The sequence below is a fragment of the Salvelinus sp. IW2-2015 genome, linkage group LG16 (assembly GCF_002910315.2).
Source record: "Salvelinus sp. IW2-2015 linkage group LG16, ASM291031v2, whole genome shotgun sequence".
Classification (NCBI taxonomy): Eukaryota; Metazoa; Chordata; class Actinopteri; order Salmoniformes; family Salmonidae; genus Salvelinus; species Salvelinus sp. IW2-2015.
The window spans coordinates 23,517,638-23,531,405 of record NC_036856.1 but is presented as its reverse complement, the minus strand read 5'-3'; the positions used below and the strand labels follow the sequence as shown (position 1 = coordinate 23,531,405).

The window sequence follows — 13,768 nt, the reverse complement described above, 5'->3', positions numbered from 1 at the left end:
GTGGAGGTCTGTGGGGGCTCATAAATTAAGATCATGGTGAGAGTAGAAGAGATAGTGGTGGTATTTCAGACACTATGGTCAACTTTTAAGAAACCTGTGACTCAGAGTTTTGTTAAGTTGAATATTCTTCCAACTCATTAATCTCTTTGCCAATTTCTAACAGCCGGCGAACACTTGACAGATTACATGCAGTAGTTATTATCACGACAGTTGCTGTAGGGACCGTAATTGAAGGAGGCTATAGGCATGGCCCATGTTAGTAGTAGCAGGGGTTACTTTAGTAGCAATGTTGGGATATCAGGTTATGAGGACTCGTGCCACATGGATTGGTAACTGGGAGACCGATGGGAGTACAGGGGAGGCTGTTTTTCAAATGTCACAAATTAGTGATCTTGCCATAATAGGAAAGTCTATGTTGTCAGGGAATGACCCATGTGTTGCAGTGTGTATATCCTCAGGTGAAAGCAGAGATAACCAAGGGCACTGGCTGAATTCTGGAGATTGAGTGTACATCAAGATGCACCAGGCGGGGTGTTACGTTCCCCAGTTTCTGTGTTGTAGCTTTTGTATTTGAGTGTGTGTGTTTCAGGAGATAGCTTCCTGAGTTCTACCCAACCAGCTGATTGGTCGACTCAATGGCTAATTGATGATTGGAGAGCTGACCCCGCCCCCTCGTCAAGAAGCAGCTGACTTTAATTACTATTGCCACCTGAAGATATAAAAGCCAGTGTTCTGTTCAGAAGGGAGATCATTAGAGTGAGAGAGAGGATAGGCAGGGTGAGATCATTGAAGGCTGAGGAATGCAGAGAGTTTGATTGTGAGAGAGATATTTGCTGAGAGGAGGCTGATGGCTTTGGGGTAATTTACTGTGTTAGTTGTTGCTGGGAGCAGTTGGTATATTCTGTAAGTTTGTTGCTCAGTCAGACAGAGTCTCATTGATGTCCTGTGTTTCTGAGTGTTTGTGAAATTGTTAATAACTATTCTGTTTCATTTGTTCCCAGGGGGGAAGGGGAAGGCACCTAGGGAGTGTTTAGGCAAGAGGCCCGCGGGCATACATATACCCGTAGTATATTCACTGGCGGGCATACATATACCCGTAGTATATTCACTGTCTAGGCACACTAGGTACCCCTGTATTTTGGTTAGGGCACCAGGTGGTGCTAAGTTAAGTGGGTAGGCAGGTTAGATAGGAGAGGGGGAGCTTTGATATTTACTTTCTTTGCTTTGGTTCCGTCCAGCCCCTTTTCCCCATAAGGAAATAAATCCTAGTAAGCGGTCAAATCTGCCTTTTTGTCATCCTTCCTCACACCTACAGTTCATACCTATTTCACTTCACGGGGAGTTGAGTTGCAGCAGGGTGTTGCGTTCCCTCTTCACAGAGGCGTGCGTAACACGGGGGTGTTGGGACAGCGTTGGTTTGGTCCACACACAGTACTCCTTACAACAGCTGCAGAGGTAAAGATCGTCATGTCTCTCCTTGGTGGTTGCATAGTTCTCACTTGAAGTGAGGTCCAGCTGCATAATGGGTGAGCTTGAAGACACCATGACAGAGGAAGCGGAGTGAAAGAGAGAGAAACTAGTGGGAGCCACTTTGAACATCGTAGTTGGGTTGGAGTTAGCTGCTTTATTGCCCCAGCCGCGAACTCAGGCTCTGGGTGTAGTTATTCCGACCCTCTCTGCCTAGTCATTGCCATTTTACCTGCTGTTGTTGTGTTAGCTGTTAGCTGATGCTGTCTCACCTGTTGTCTTAGCTAGCTCTCCCAATCAATACCTGCGATTACTTTATGCCTCGCTGTATGTCTCTCTCAAATGTCAATATGCCTTGTATACTGTTGTTCAGGTTAGTTATTATTGTTTTAGTTTATAATGGAGCCCCTAGTTCCACTCTTCATACCTCTGACGCCTCCTTTGTCCCACCTCCCACACATGCGGTGACCTCACCCATTATAACCAGCATGTCCAGAGATACAATCACTCTTATCACCCAGTGCCTGGGCTTACCTCTGCTGTACCCACACCCAACCATACCCCTTTCTGCACATTATGCCCTGAATCTATTCTACCATGCCCTGAAATCTGCTCCTTTTATTCTTTGTCCCCAACACTCTAGGCGACCAGTTTTGATAGCCTTTAGCTGCACCCTCATCCTACTCCTCCTCTGTTCCTCGGGTGATGTGGAGGTAAACCCAGGCCCTGCATGTCCCCAGGCACCCTCATTTGTTGACTTCTGTGATCGAAAAAGCCTTGGTTTCATGCATGTCAACATCAGAAGCCTCCTCCCTAAGTTTGTTTTACTCACTGCTTTAGCACACTCTGCCAACCCTGATGTCCTTGCCGTGTCTGAATCATGGCTTAGGAAGGCCACCAAATATTCGGAGATTTCCATAACCAACTATAACATTTTCCGTCAAGATAGAACTGCCAAAGGGGGAGGAGTTGCAATCTACTGCAGAGATAGCCTGCAAAGTAATGTCATACTTTCCAGGTCCATACCCAAACAGTTCGAACTTCTAATTTTAAAAATGTATCTTTCCAGAAATAAGTCTCTCACTGCTACCGACCCCCCTCAGCTCCCAGCTGTGCCCTGGACACCATTTGTGAATTGATCGCCCCCCATCTAGCTTCAGAGTTTGTTCTGTTAGGTGACCTAAATTGGGATATGCTTAACACAACGGCAGTCCTACAATCTAAGCTAGATGCCCTCAATCTCACACAAATCATCAAGGAACCCACCAGGTACAACCCTAAATCTGTAAACATGGGCACCCTCATAGATATTATCCTGACCAACTTGCCCTCCAAATACACCTCTGCTGTCTTCAATCAGGATCTCAGCGATCATTGCCTGTATCCGCTACAGCTCCGCCCCCCCCGCAGCTACTCGCCCAAGCGTCCCCTTTACCCAAATCCAGATAGCAGATGTTCTGAAAGATCTGCAAAACCTGGACCCATACAAATCAGCTGTGCTTGACAATCTAGACCCTCTATTTCTGAAACTATCCGCCATCATTGTCGCAACCCCTATTACCAGCCTGTTCAACCTCTTTCATATCGTCTGAGATCCCCAAGGATTGGAAAGTTGCTGCGGTCATCCCCCTCTTCAAAGGGAGAGACACCCTGGACCCAAACTGTTACAGACCTATATCCATCCTGCCCTGCCTATCTAAGGTCTTCGAAATCCAAGTTAATAAACAGATCACTGACCATCTCGAATCCCACCGTACCTTCTCCGCTGTGCAATCCGGTTTCCGAGCCGGTCACGGGTGCACCTCAGCCACGCTCAAGGTACTAAATTATATCATAACTGCCATCGATAAAAGACAGTACTGTGCAGCCGTCTTCATCGACCTGGCCAAGGCTTTCGACTCTGTCAATCACCATATTCTTATCGGCAGACTCAGTAGCCTTCGGTTTTTCTGATGACTGCCTTGCCTGGTTCACCAACTACTTTGCAGACAGAGTTCAGTGTGTCAAATCGGAGGGCATGTTGTCCGGTCCTCTGGCAGTCTCTATGGGGGTACCACAGGGTTCAATTCTCGGCCGAATCTTTTCTCTGTATATATCAATGATGTTGCTCTTGCTGCGGGCGATTCCTGATCCACCTCTACGCAGACAACACCATTCTGTATACCTTCTGGCCTTCCTTGGACACTGTGCTATCTAACCTCCAAATGAGCTTCAATGCCATACAACACTCCTTCCGTGGCCTCCAACTGCTCAAACGCTAGTAAAACCAATGCATGCTTTCAACCGTTCGCTGCCTGCACCGCCCGCCCGACTAGCATCACCACCCTGGACGGTTCCGACCTAGAATATGTGGACATCTATAAATACCTAGGTGTCTGGCTAGACTGTAAACTCTCCTTCCAGACTCATATTAAACATCTCCAATCCAAAATCAAATCAAGAATCGGCTTTCTATTTCGCAACAAAGCCTCCTTCACCTCACGCCGCCAAACTTACCCTAGTAAAACTGACTATCCTACCGATCTCGACTTCAGCGATGTCATCTACAAAATAGCTTCCAATACTCTACTCAGCAAACTAGGTGCAGTTTATCATAGTGCCATCCGTTTTGTTACTAAAACACCTTAACCACCCACCACTGCGACCTGTATGCTCTAGTCGGCTGGCCCTCGCTACATATTCGTCGCCAGACCCACTGGTCCAGGTCATCTATAAGTCCATGCTAGGTAAAGCTCCGCCTTATCTCAGTTCACTGGTCACGATAACAACACCCACCCGTAGCATGCGCTCCAGCAGGTATATCTCACTGGTCATCCCAAAAGCCAACACCTCATTTGGCCGCCTTTCCTTCCAGTTCTCTGCTGCCTGTGACTGGAACGAATTGCAAAAATTGCTGAAGTTGGAGACTTTTATTTCCCTCACCAACTTTAAACATCTGCTATCTGAGCAGCTAACCGATTGCTGCAGCTGTACATAGTCCATCTGTAAACAGTCCACCCAATTTACCTACCTCATCCCCTACTGTTTTTATTTATTTACTTTTCTGCTCTTTTGCACACCAGTATCTCTATTTGCACATGATCATCTGATGATTTATCACTCCAGTGTTAATCTGCTAAATTGTAATTATTCGCTCCTATGGCCTATTTATTGCCTACCTCCTCATGCCTTTTGCACACAATGTATATAGACTCATTTTTTCCCCCTACTGTTATTGACTTGTTTATTGTTTACTCCATGTGTAACTGTGTTGTTGTCTGTTCACACTGCTATGCTTTATCTTGGCCAGGTCGCAGTTGTAAATGAGAACTTGTTCTCAACTAGCCTACCTGGTTAAATAAAGGTGAAAAAAAAAATAATAATAAAATAAATTGGTTAATGCATCATATGAAAGAGGATAGATGTTAGGGGTAATTTTACTCTAAACAACATGTTGAAGGCATTGATGTGAAAGCATATACAGTGCTGAGTTACCTCAAGAGGATGTAGGGTTGTGGCAATGGAGGAGATGGGGAACAAAGTGAAAATGACATGACTTGGGAACACCTCTCGGAACCTGGGGCCGAAAGGGGAAGGCTGGGCGAAAGCATGAGGAGGCTTTTTAGGGCTTTCATTTTGTGGAATCCAGCAGAAAAGTATCCTGTGTTCATTGTCCCTTCTTCCCAAAGGGTCGATACAGCTGTAATTCAGACAAAAAAAACATTTCACACAAGCACCGATATTTAACCCTTTCTCCTAGGCTGAGTCTCCTCCTACCCATCTGTACAAACATCATTCTTTACTTCTAGGCAGGACATTAGTGATACGGGCCATGAACTTCTATTTCTCTCTTAAATTTGATTTACCACACCCGCTCGGGCCTTATTGCTTAATTATGTTCCGGCCCCCGACCATCCGCTCAAGAAAGAAATTGTCCCGCCGCTGAATCTAGTTGATGATCCCTGTCTTATGGCTTGGTGGCAATGTTCCCTCTAATATTTTTCAGCACTGAGCAGATTTCACAAATTTGAACCTTGTGAAATTTCTGTGCAATTTCCAGCACGCGTTTACTGTGAACAAAATTAAAGTGGGTACTGCCTCAGTGGCCACATCAGGCTACTGTGGCTATTTGATCATAATGTAGGCCTACTAGAGTGGCCTACCATAAAAAACATGGAGAAAATGCATCACATAACATTTTAACATAGAAATAGTGGTTTTAGCATTCTGCCTACAGTAGCAGCCAATGTGTGTTCAATGTAGGCCTACATCCCATGAGAAAAAAACACAAAAAGCTCATCTGTTTGCTCATAGTCCTAACCGGGGTCTTGACCTGGCTGCAGATTGGCGTCGTAACCAACTTCAGGGGGTAAATGTCACCTTCGATGGCCACTGGCACGCAAGAGAAGTGTAATCTTCACAGATGAATCCTGATTTCAACTGTACTGTGTGGGTGAGTGGTTTGCTGATGTCAACATTGTGAACAGAGTGCCCCATGGTAGCAGTGGGGTTATGGTATGGGCAGACATAAGCTACGGACAACGAACACAATTGCATTTAATCAATGGCAATTTGAAAGCACAGAGATAACGTGACAAGATCCTGAGGCCCATTGTCTTGCCATTCATCCACCGCCATATCCTCATCATGATAATACACGGCCCCATGTCGCAAGGATCTGTACACAATTCCTGGAAGCTGAAAATGGCCCAGTTCTTCCATGGCCTGCATACTCACCAGACATGTCACCCATTGAGCAGGTTTGGGATGCTCTGGATCTTTGAAATTGTTGCATGTTGCGTTTATATATTTGTTCATTGTAGCATACCTGTGTTTTGGCTGTAGGCCGTACAGTCTGTGGTCGAAGCTTTGATTCAGATTCTTCTCCATCATCCTGGTAATCCAGGAGGAGAAGAGCTTCTGCAGCAGCTTGTCCAATCGCGAAGTGCCCACCAGGTCACCTGGCGGGCCCCCTGCCCCCACCCTGCTGACCACCCACGCCCCCCTCCGTGTGCTGAGGTACACCTGTAGACCAGGGGTTTGTGATGTAGGTCAGATATTGCCTAGTCTCTTCCTGTTCATGCTAGCTGGGAGTTTTGCAAACTTCCCTACATAATATCTGAGAGAAATACTTCAAAAAGAATCGGATGATTTCCCACTCTGCTGGCATCCACAGCGATGTCACCTCCAGAATTCCCGATCTCGACCACCACCACTCTCTTCCCCTGCAGCCCCTCAGCACTGCGATATTCCCAACTATGCAAGTACCTGCCCTCAAACTCCTCTATACCTGAGAAAAGGAGAAATGGGATCATGGATTGATTGTGATAATTAACAAAGAAGAAGGATTGAATGTTAAACTAATAATACTTTGTTCTGGAGTTGACAGTTACCTGGGAAGTCATTGAGAGGCAGGTGTGGTTGTGTAAAGTGATGGGTGCAGACCATCACAGAATCAAAGACCTTAGTCTCCCTCTGACCTTCGGTCCCCTCTGTCTCCACCTCCCACTGACCTGACACTGGGAAGTCTGGCCTCTGTCGCACACTCACCACAGGGGTCTAACACATACGCAGACACAAGCAAGAAGACAGACAGACTGTCAGGCAGAAAGATAGACAGCCACAAACACGCACAAATCAGGACCATTTATTGCTGAATGTGAACATAATGGGTAAATTGTCATAGCTGACATGCATGACTGAAAAGACATCTTCCTTCCTTAACTTCTTTGATATAGGGGGCAGCATTTTCACTTTTGGATGAATTGCGTGCCCATAGTGAACTGCCTCCTACTCTGTCCCAGATGCTAATATATGCATATTATTATTACTATTGGATAGAAAACACTCTGAAGTTTCTAAAACTGTTTGAATGATGTCTGTGAGTATAACAGAACTCATATGGCAGGCAAAAACCTGAGAAGAAATCCAAACAGGAAGTGAGAATTCTGAGTGGTCGATGTTAAAGTCATCCCCAGGGCCTCCCGGGTGGCGCAGTGGTCTAGGGCACTGCATTGCAGCGCTAGCTGCGCCACCAGAGTCTCTGGGTTCGCGCCAGGCTCTGTCGCAGCCGGCCGCGACCGGGAGGTCCGTGGGGCGACGCACAATTGCCTAGCGTCGTCCGGGTTAGGGAGGGTTTGGCCGGTAGGGATATCCTTGTCTCATCGCGCTCCAGCGACTCCTGTGGCGTGCCGGCGCAGTGCGCGCTAACCGAGGGGCCAGGTGCACGGTTTTTCCTCCGACACATTGGTGCGGCTGGCTTCCGGGTTGGAGGCGTGCTGTGTAAGAAGCAGTGCGGCTTGGTTGGGTTGTGCTTCGGAGGACGCATGGCTTTTGACCTTCGTCTCTCCCGAGCCCGTACGGGAGTTGTAGCGATGAGACAAGATAGTAATTACTAGCGATGGATACCACGAAAATTGGGGAGAAAAGGGGGTACAATAAAAAATTAAATAAAAAAAGTCCCCCCCCCCAAAAAAGTCATCGCCTATTCAATTCCCTGTAATATATGGATCTGTTTGCACTTCCTACGCCTTCCACTAGATGTCAACAGTCAGTAGAACGTGGAATGAAGCTTATGCTGTGTTGTGGGACCGTATAGGAGGTGTTTGAGTCAGTGGTCTGGCAGAGTGCCAGTTCTTGGTCACGACCTTTCCTCATGATATCGTCATGCGTTCCATTACTTATAGAGACTGAAAAGAATGCTCCGGTTGGAACGTTATTGGATATATATGATAACAACATCCTGAAGATTGATTCTCTACTAAGTTTGACCAGTTTATTCGACTTGTAATATAACCTTTTGAAGTTTTCGTACGACGTTTGCCTGCATCTGCGCGAGTGTTTGGACATGTGTACTACACATGCTAGCAAAATTAGCTAATTGGACATAAGTAAATGGACATTATCGAACAAAACAACGATTTATTGTGGAACTAGGATTCCTGGCACTGCATTCTGATGAAGATAATCAAAGGTAAGGGAATATTTATGATGTAATTTCGTATTTCTGTTGACTCCAACATGGCGGAGAAATGTTGTTAAATCTGAGCGCCGTCTCAGATTATTGCATGGTGTGCTTTTTACGTAAGTTTTTTTTTTAAATCTGACACAGAGGTTGCATTAAGAACAAGTGTATCTTTAATGATATCATAAACTTTGATGAGATACATGTTTTACATGAGTATTTCTGTTATTTGACATGGCTCTCTGTAATTACTCGGATATTTTGGAGGCATTTCTGAACATGGCGCCAATTTAAACCGAGATTTGTGATATAAATATGCACATTATCGAACAAAACATAAATGTATTGGTGAACATGATGTCATGAGTGTCATTTGATGAAGATGTACAAAGGTTAGTGATTCATTTTATCTCTTTCTGCTTTTTGTTATTACTATATTCTGCTGGGAAAATGGCTGTGTTTTTCTTGTGGCTATGTACTGAGCTAACATAATTGTTTGGTGGCTTTCCCCGTAAATCCTTTTTGAAATCAGACATGTTGGCTGGATTCACAACATGTGTAGCTTTAATTTGGTGTCTTTCATGTGTGATTTCATGAAAGATAGATTTTTATAGTAATATATTTGAATTTGGCGCGCTACATTTTTTCTGAGTTTTGGCCATATCCTAGAGAAGTTAACCTTTTATGGCTGCCATCCCGCTACCGGGATGATATGACTACAGCGAGTGAAAGTGCAGGGCGCCAAATTCAAAAAGCAGAAATCTCATAATTAAAATTCCTCAAACATAGATTTGTCTTATATCATTTTAAAGGTAATCTTGTTGTTAACCCACCAAAGTGTCCGATTTCAAATATGTTTTTCAGCGAAAGCACTACAAACGATTATGTTAGGTCACCACAAAACCACAATAAGCACAGCCATTTTCCCAGCGAAATATAGCTTTCACAAAAACCAGAAATAGAGAAAATGAATCACTAACCTTTGATTATTTTCATCAGATGACACTCATAGGACTTCATGTTACACAATACATGCATGTTTTGTTTGATTAATGCATATTTATATAAAAAAATCTGAGTTTACATTGACGCGTTAGATTCACTAGTTGCAAAAACATCAAGTGACTTTGCATAGCCACATCGTTTCAACAAAATATCATCATAAATATAGATGATAATACAAGTTATACACATGGAATTATAGATATACCTCTCCTTAATGCAACCGCTGTGTCAGATTTAAAAAAAACTTTAAGGAAAAATAAACCATGCAATAATCTGAGACGGAGCTCAGAACGACAGCCAAATTAGCCGCCATGTTGGACTCAACAGAAACCAGAAAATACATGATAAATGTTTCCTTACCTTTGATGAATTCATCAGAATGCAGTCCTGGGATCCCAGGTCCACAATAAATGCTTGATTTGTTCGTTAATGTCCGTTATTATGTCAAATTAGCTACTTTGAACATGTTTACCAAACGCCAACCCAAACCACTACCGTCCACATATAACGCGACGAAATGTCCAAAAGTTCCGTTACGGTCAGTAGAAACATGTCAAACGATGTACTGAATCAATCTTTAGAATGTTGTTAACATACATCTTGAATAACGTTCCAACCGGAGAATTTCATCGACTCCAGAGCTCACTAATTCCTGTCTCCTTCGGCCCCCTTCACATTAGATTCATCAGACAAAGTTCTATTGACTGTTGACATCTAGTGGAAGCCGTAGGAAAACTCATCAATATCTCTCTGTGATTTCAATGAGAGCTTGGTTGAAAATTGGCACCCCAGAAAAAATACAAAACAAGGAAGATGGAACTTCTCAGGTTTTTGCCTGCCATGTGAGTTCTGTTATACTCACAGACATAATTCAAACAGTTTTAGAAACTTCAGTGTTTTCTATCCAATGTGAATAATAATATGCATATATTAGCAATTGGGAATGAGGAGCAGGCCGTTTAATATGGGCACCTCTGTGCACCTTTCATCCAAGCTACTCAATACTGCCCCTTCAACCATAAGAAGTTAATGGCCTCTGACCTGGAAGTGGATGTGCTTGAGGTCAAAGGTCTCAGCGTAGAGTCGTAGGTAGAGCATCACCTGGGAGTGGTGCATGTTGTTGGGCAGGTGAGATGGAGGAGGGAAGTCGCTATATGACGACATCATCTCCTTGCCGTTGATGATGACAGACTGGTAGATGTTGGCCCTGCCTGGCTCTGGATGCTCCTAAAGGACAAGGACACTGATTGAGGGTACGGTCCAATATACACACACAACTATACACCACTTAGATTGTACTGTTTGTCCAAACAGTCATAGTAATTCATAAAGGATATACAGCTATTGAAATAGAACTCCATATTGCCACACACACACTCTCTCTTTCCTAGTCAACTTACCTGGTAAAATAAGGGTAAAATAAAAATAAAACTCACCTTGAACCTCCACAGACCCCGATGTCTTCACTGCTCTCAAAGCAGGTGGGCTGGTCCAGACCCTCATCCAGACAGCTCTTGATGCTGGTCAGACCTGAGGGACCCGCCCCGATCACTGCTACTGTACGCACCATGATGGAACTACAGAGAGAGAGAAGGTTAGTACCATGATGGAACTACAAGGAGGACAGAGAAATGGTTAGGTGTTAATTAAGGAAAAGCACCTTTAGTCAATCTGCTTTCAGTGTGAGAGCTTCCCATGTCTGGAATACCCTGCCATTAGACACACACACACACAACTGTGATTAATGTGCACTGTCTTTTTACAATCAACTTTAATGACCTGACATTGTTCCACGTAATGGAAACAGATTACAATGTTAGAATACAGTTATTCCTGCTCAAATTCACTAGTGTTACCTAAACAATCAAACCAAGAATCAATAACCATCAGAATACATTATCACAATGTTTCCTTATTCACACCTGAATCACTTTCAGCTTAACATATCCTATTTCTTTTCTTTCCAGTGGGCAAAAATATAACCCCTCTACTCTCAACGTTCTGCCTTACCTCTATCGTAAGATTAAAACCAAACTTTACAACTTTCTCTTCTCTTTCCTCTTCCCACTTATGAAATGTCCAAGACTTTAAAAATAACATGTACAGTGCCAAATTTATAACATATGTCAGTCAATCCATTAGAATGAAAAACATTTCGGTGGGCCCCACTCTATTGCCATTATCTCTCCGCTATTATTTAGAATTTCTTTAATTTAGGTAACTGTCTCCTCTATGATACAGTAATTTAAATACGATATCCCTCAATACGTTAGTCCAGCAGATAATTTAGGCAACAGACACCATCTGGCATAGAAATTCTCTCAATTTAACGTAAACAATCTATTAAAAAGTTCAATTTATCTCTTATCCAAACACTAGCGACCGTATCTTTCCAGGCAAAACATACCAATAGGGGTTGTGTCCTACTCAGTCACAATGTTTACAGGGAGCCTTACACTCCCGGGCGAAATGTCCTGTCTCATCGCAATTGAAACATTTTCTATCTTCTGATCCTGTCCATTTTTTCTCTTAGGTCCCTTCCCCTTAAAGCCTCCTTCATGGTTGTTTACAATTACCCCGATAGTTACTGTCAGATGCTCTGACCCAACCTCTTCTCTCTTTTTACAGTCTCGGTGATTATGGCCTACTTTATTACAGTGTTTACACGGTGCCTTACAATCTCTAGCCAAATGGCCTGGTTTGTGACAGTTAAAGCATTTTTTCCCCCTTTCTTTTGACGGTCTCTATCCACTTTTCTCGACTTTATCCCTTTCTCTACCTCTATCCACTTTCTCAATAAGGTTGCTAAATCTTGTCCTCCTTCCCCAGCCCGTGGGTTTGGTAAGGCAATTAGGGGATATTGACTGACCTCTTCTCCTTCCTCGGCCTCTAGCCACTCTGACTCTACCCCCCTTCTCCCTGGGCTCTGATTATGTGACATCAGCCTTCTGAGGGATAAAGCCTGGTCTCTACCCCTTTTCTCCTCTTCCTGTCACTTGTTTATTCTGCGTCCTAGTTTAGTTCTCATTCTCTAAAGTAACTGGCCCTATCCTTTCCTCTTCCTCTCCTATCCCTCCCTCCCTCGGCTCTAGCAGGCTCCACATATGGGGGTTGTGGTACGGGGAGCCCCGGCTGCCGTCTCCTTACCACCACTCATCAGGATTATCTCTCCACGCCTGATCGGCCAGAGAGGGATTCAATTTAGGTTTATGGGGAGCCTCCTGAGGAGCCGTGGGAATACTCGTTATCTGTTCCTGGCAACCTACATCTTCTTTCTTTGTTATTTCCCTTTTCTTTTCTCCCTCTGATCTCTCATCTCCACTTAATTCCGGTACCTCCTTTGAGGATTTAATGCCCATTGCTAGTTAACTTTGTAGTTGCTATGCTTATTCTCCCTATCTAGGTGTATATGCTTTTGTGATCTATGTGTGTGCTTTTTTACCGTTATCCAATTACTATAGTTTTGTCCTACAGTATATTCTCACAATCTACGTATATACCTAGTTTCCGTTAGTTTTCCTAGGTAGTGTTCACAAATAGTTTACATTCATTTGTAGTGGCCACCTATATCTCGTGTCTTTACAGACCCACTAATATAATCTTGATCAGGTTCCCGCTTAGATCTCAATGTTAGTTAGTTTACGTTGGTAGTGCAGATACCTCCTGTCATTTCGGACTAGTCACTGGGGACTTTTTCATTCCTAGGTGGCTTCTAAATCCAATTCCTGTCTTCCAATTGCATAGAATACTACCTATACCAGGGTTCTCTACACAAAATTCTAAAGACAGGTCACCAGATTAGAAGGCCCAATGGATTCTAAAAATCAATGTCCAAACCACACAAGAGTCATTAAACATATTTCTCAAAATGTAGCCCGAACGTCAATTCCCCAAATTTTACATTTACATTTAAGTCATTTAGCAGACGCTCTTATCCAGAGCGACTTACAAATTGGTGCATTCACCTTATGACATCCAGTGGAACAGCCACTTTACAATAGTGCATCTAAATCTTTTAAGGGGGGGGGGTGAGAAGGATTACTTTATCCTATCCTAGGTATTCCTTAAAGAGGTGGGGTTTCAAAAAAAGAGAGAAGATCGGGCAGGTTGTCTGGGCGGCCGGCCGTCCAAGACGGCGAGATTTCATTGGAAGAGAGGGGAGAGAAGAGGTCAGAGCAAGGGTGGGCAGTGTGAGCAGAACCACGTGTCGTTTGACTTAGCAAACGGAGGATCGGCATGTCGTCGACCTTCTTTCAAATGGTTGACGAAGTATCTGCAGAGGAGGGAGGGAGGGGGGGGGGAGGGGGACGGAGGCTTCAGGAGGATTCAGGAGGGAGGAGACAGGTGGCAAAG

The 13,768-nt window shown here is 44.1% G+C and overlaps 1 pseudogene; it reads right to left on the bottom strand.

Annotated features, from left to right (window-relative positions):
* Positions 1 to 4,206: 4,206 nt before the first annotated feature.
* Positions 4,207 to 13,768, bottom strand: part of LOC111975728 (flavin-containing monooxygenase 5-like) — a 13,169-nt pseudogene continuing 3,607 nt past the window's right edge.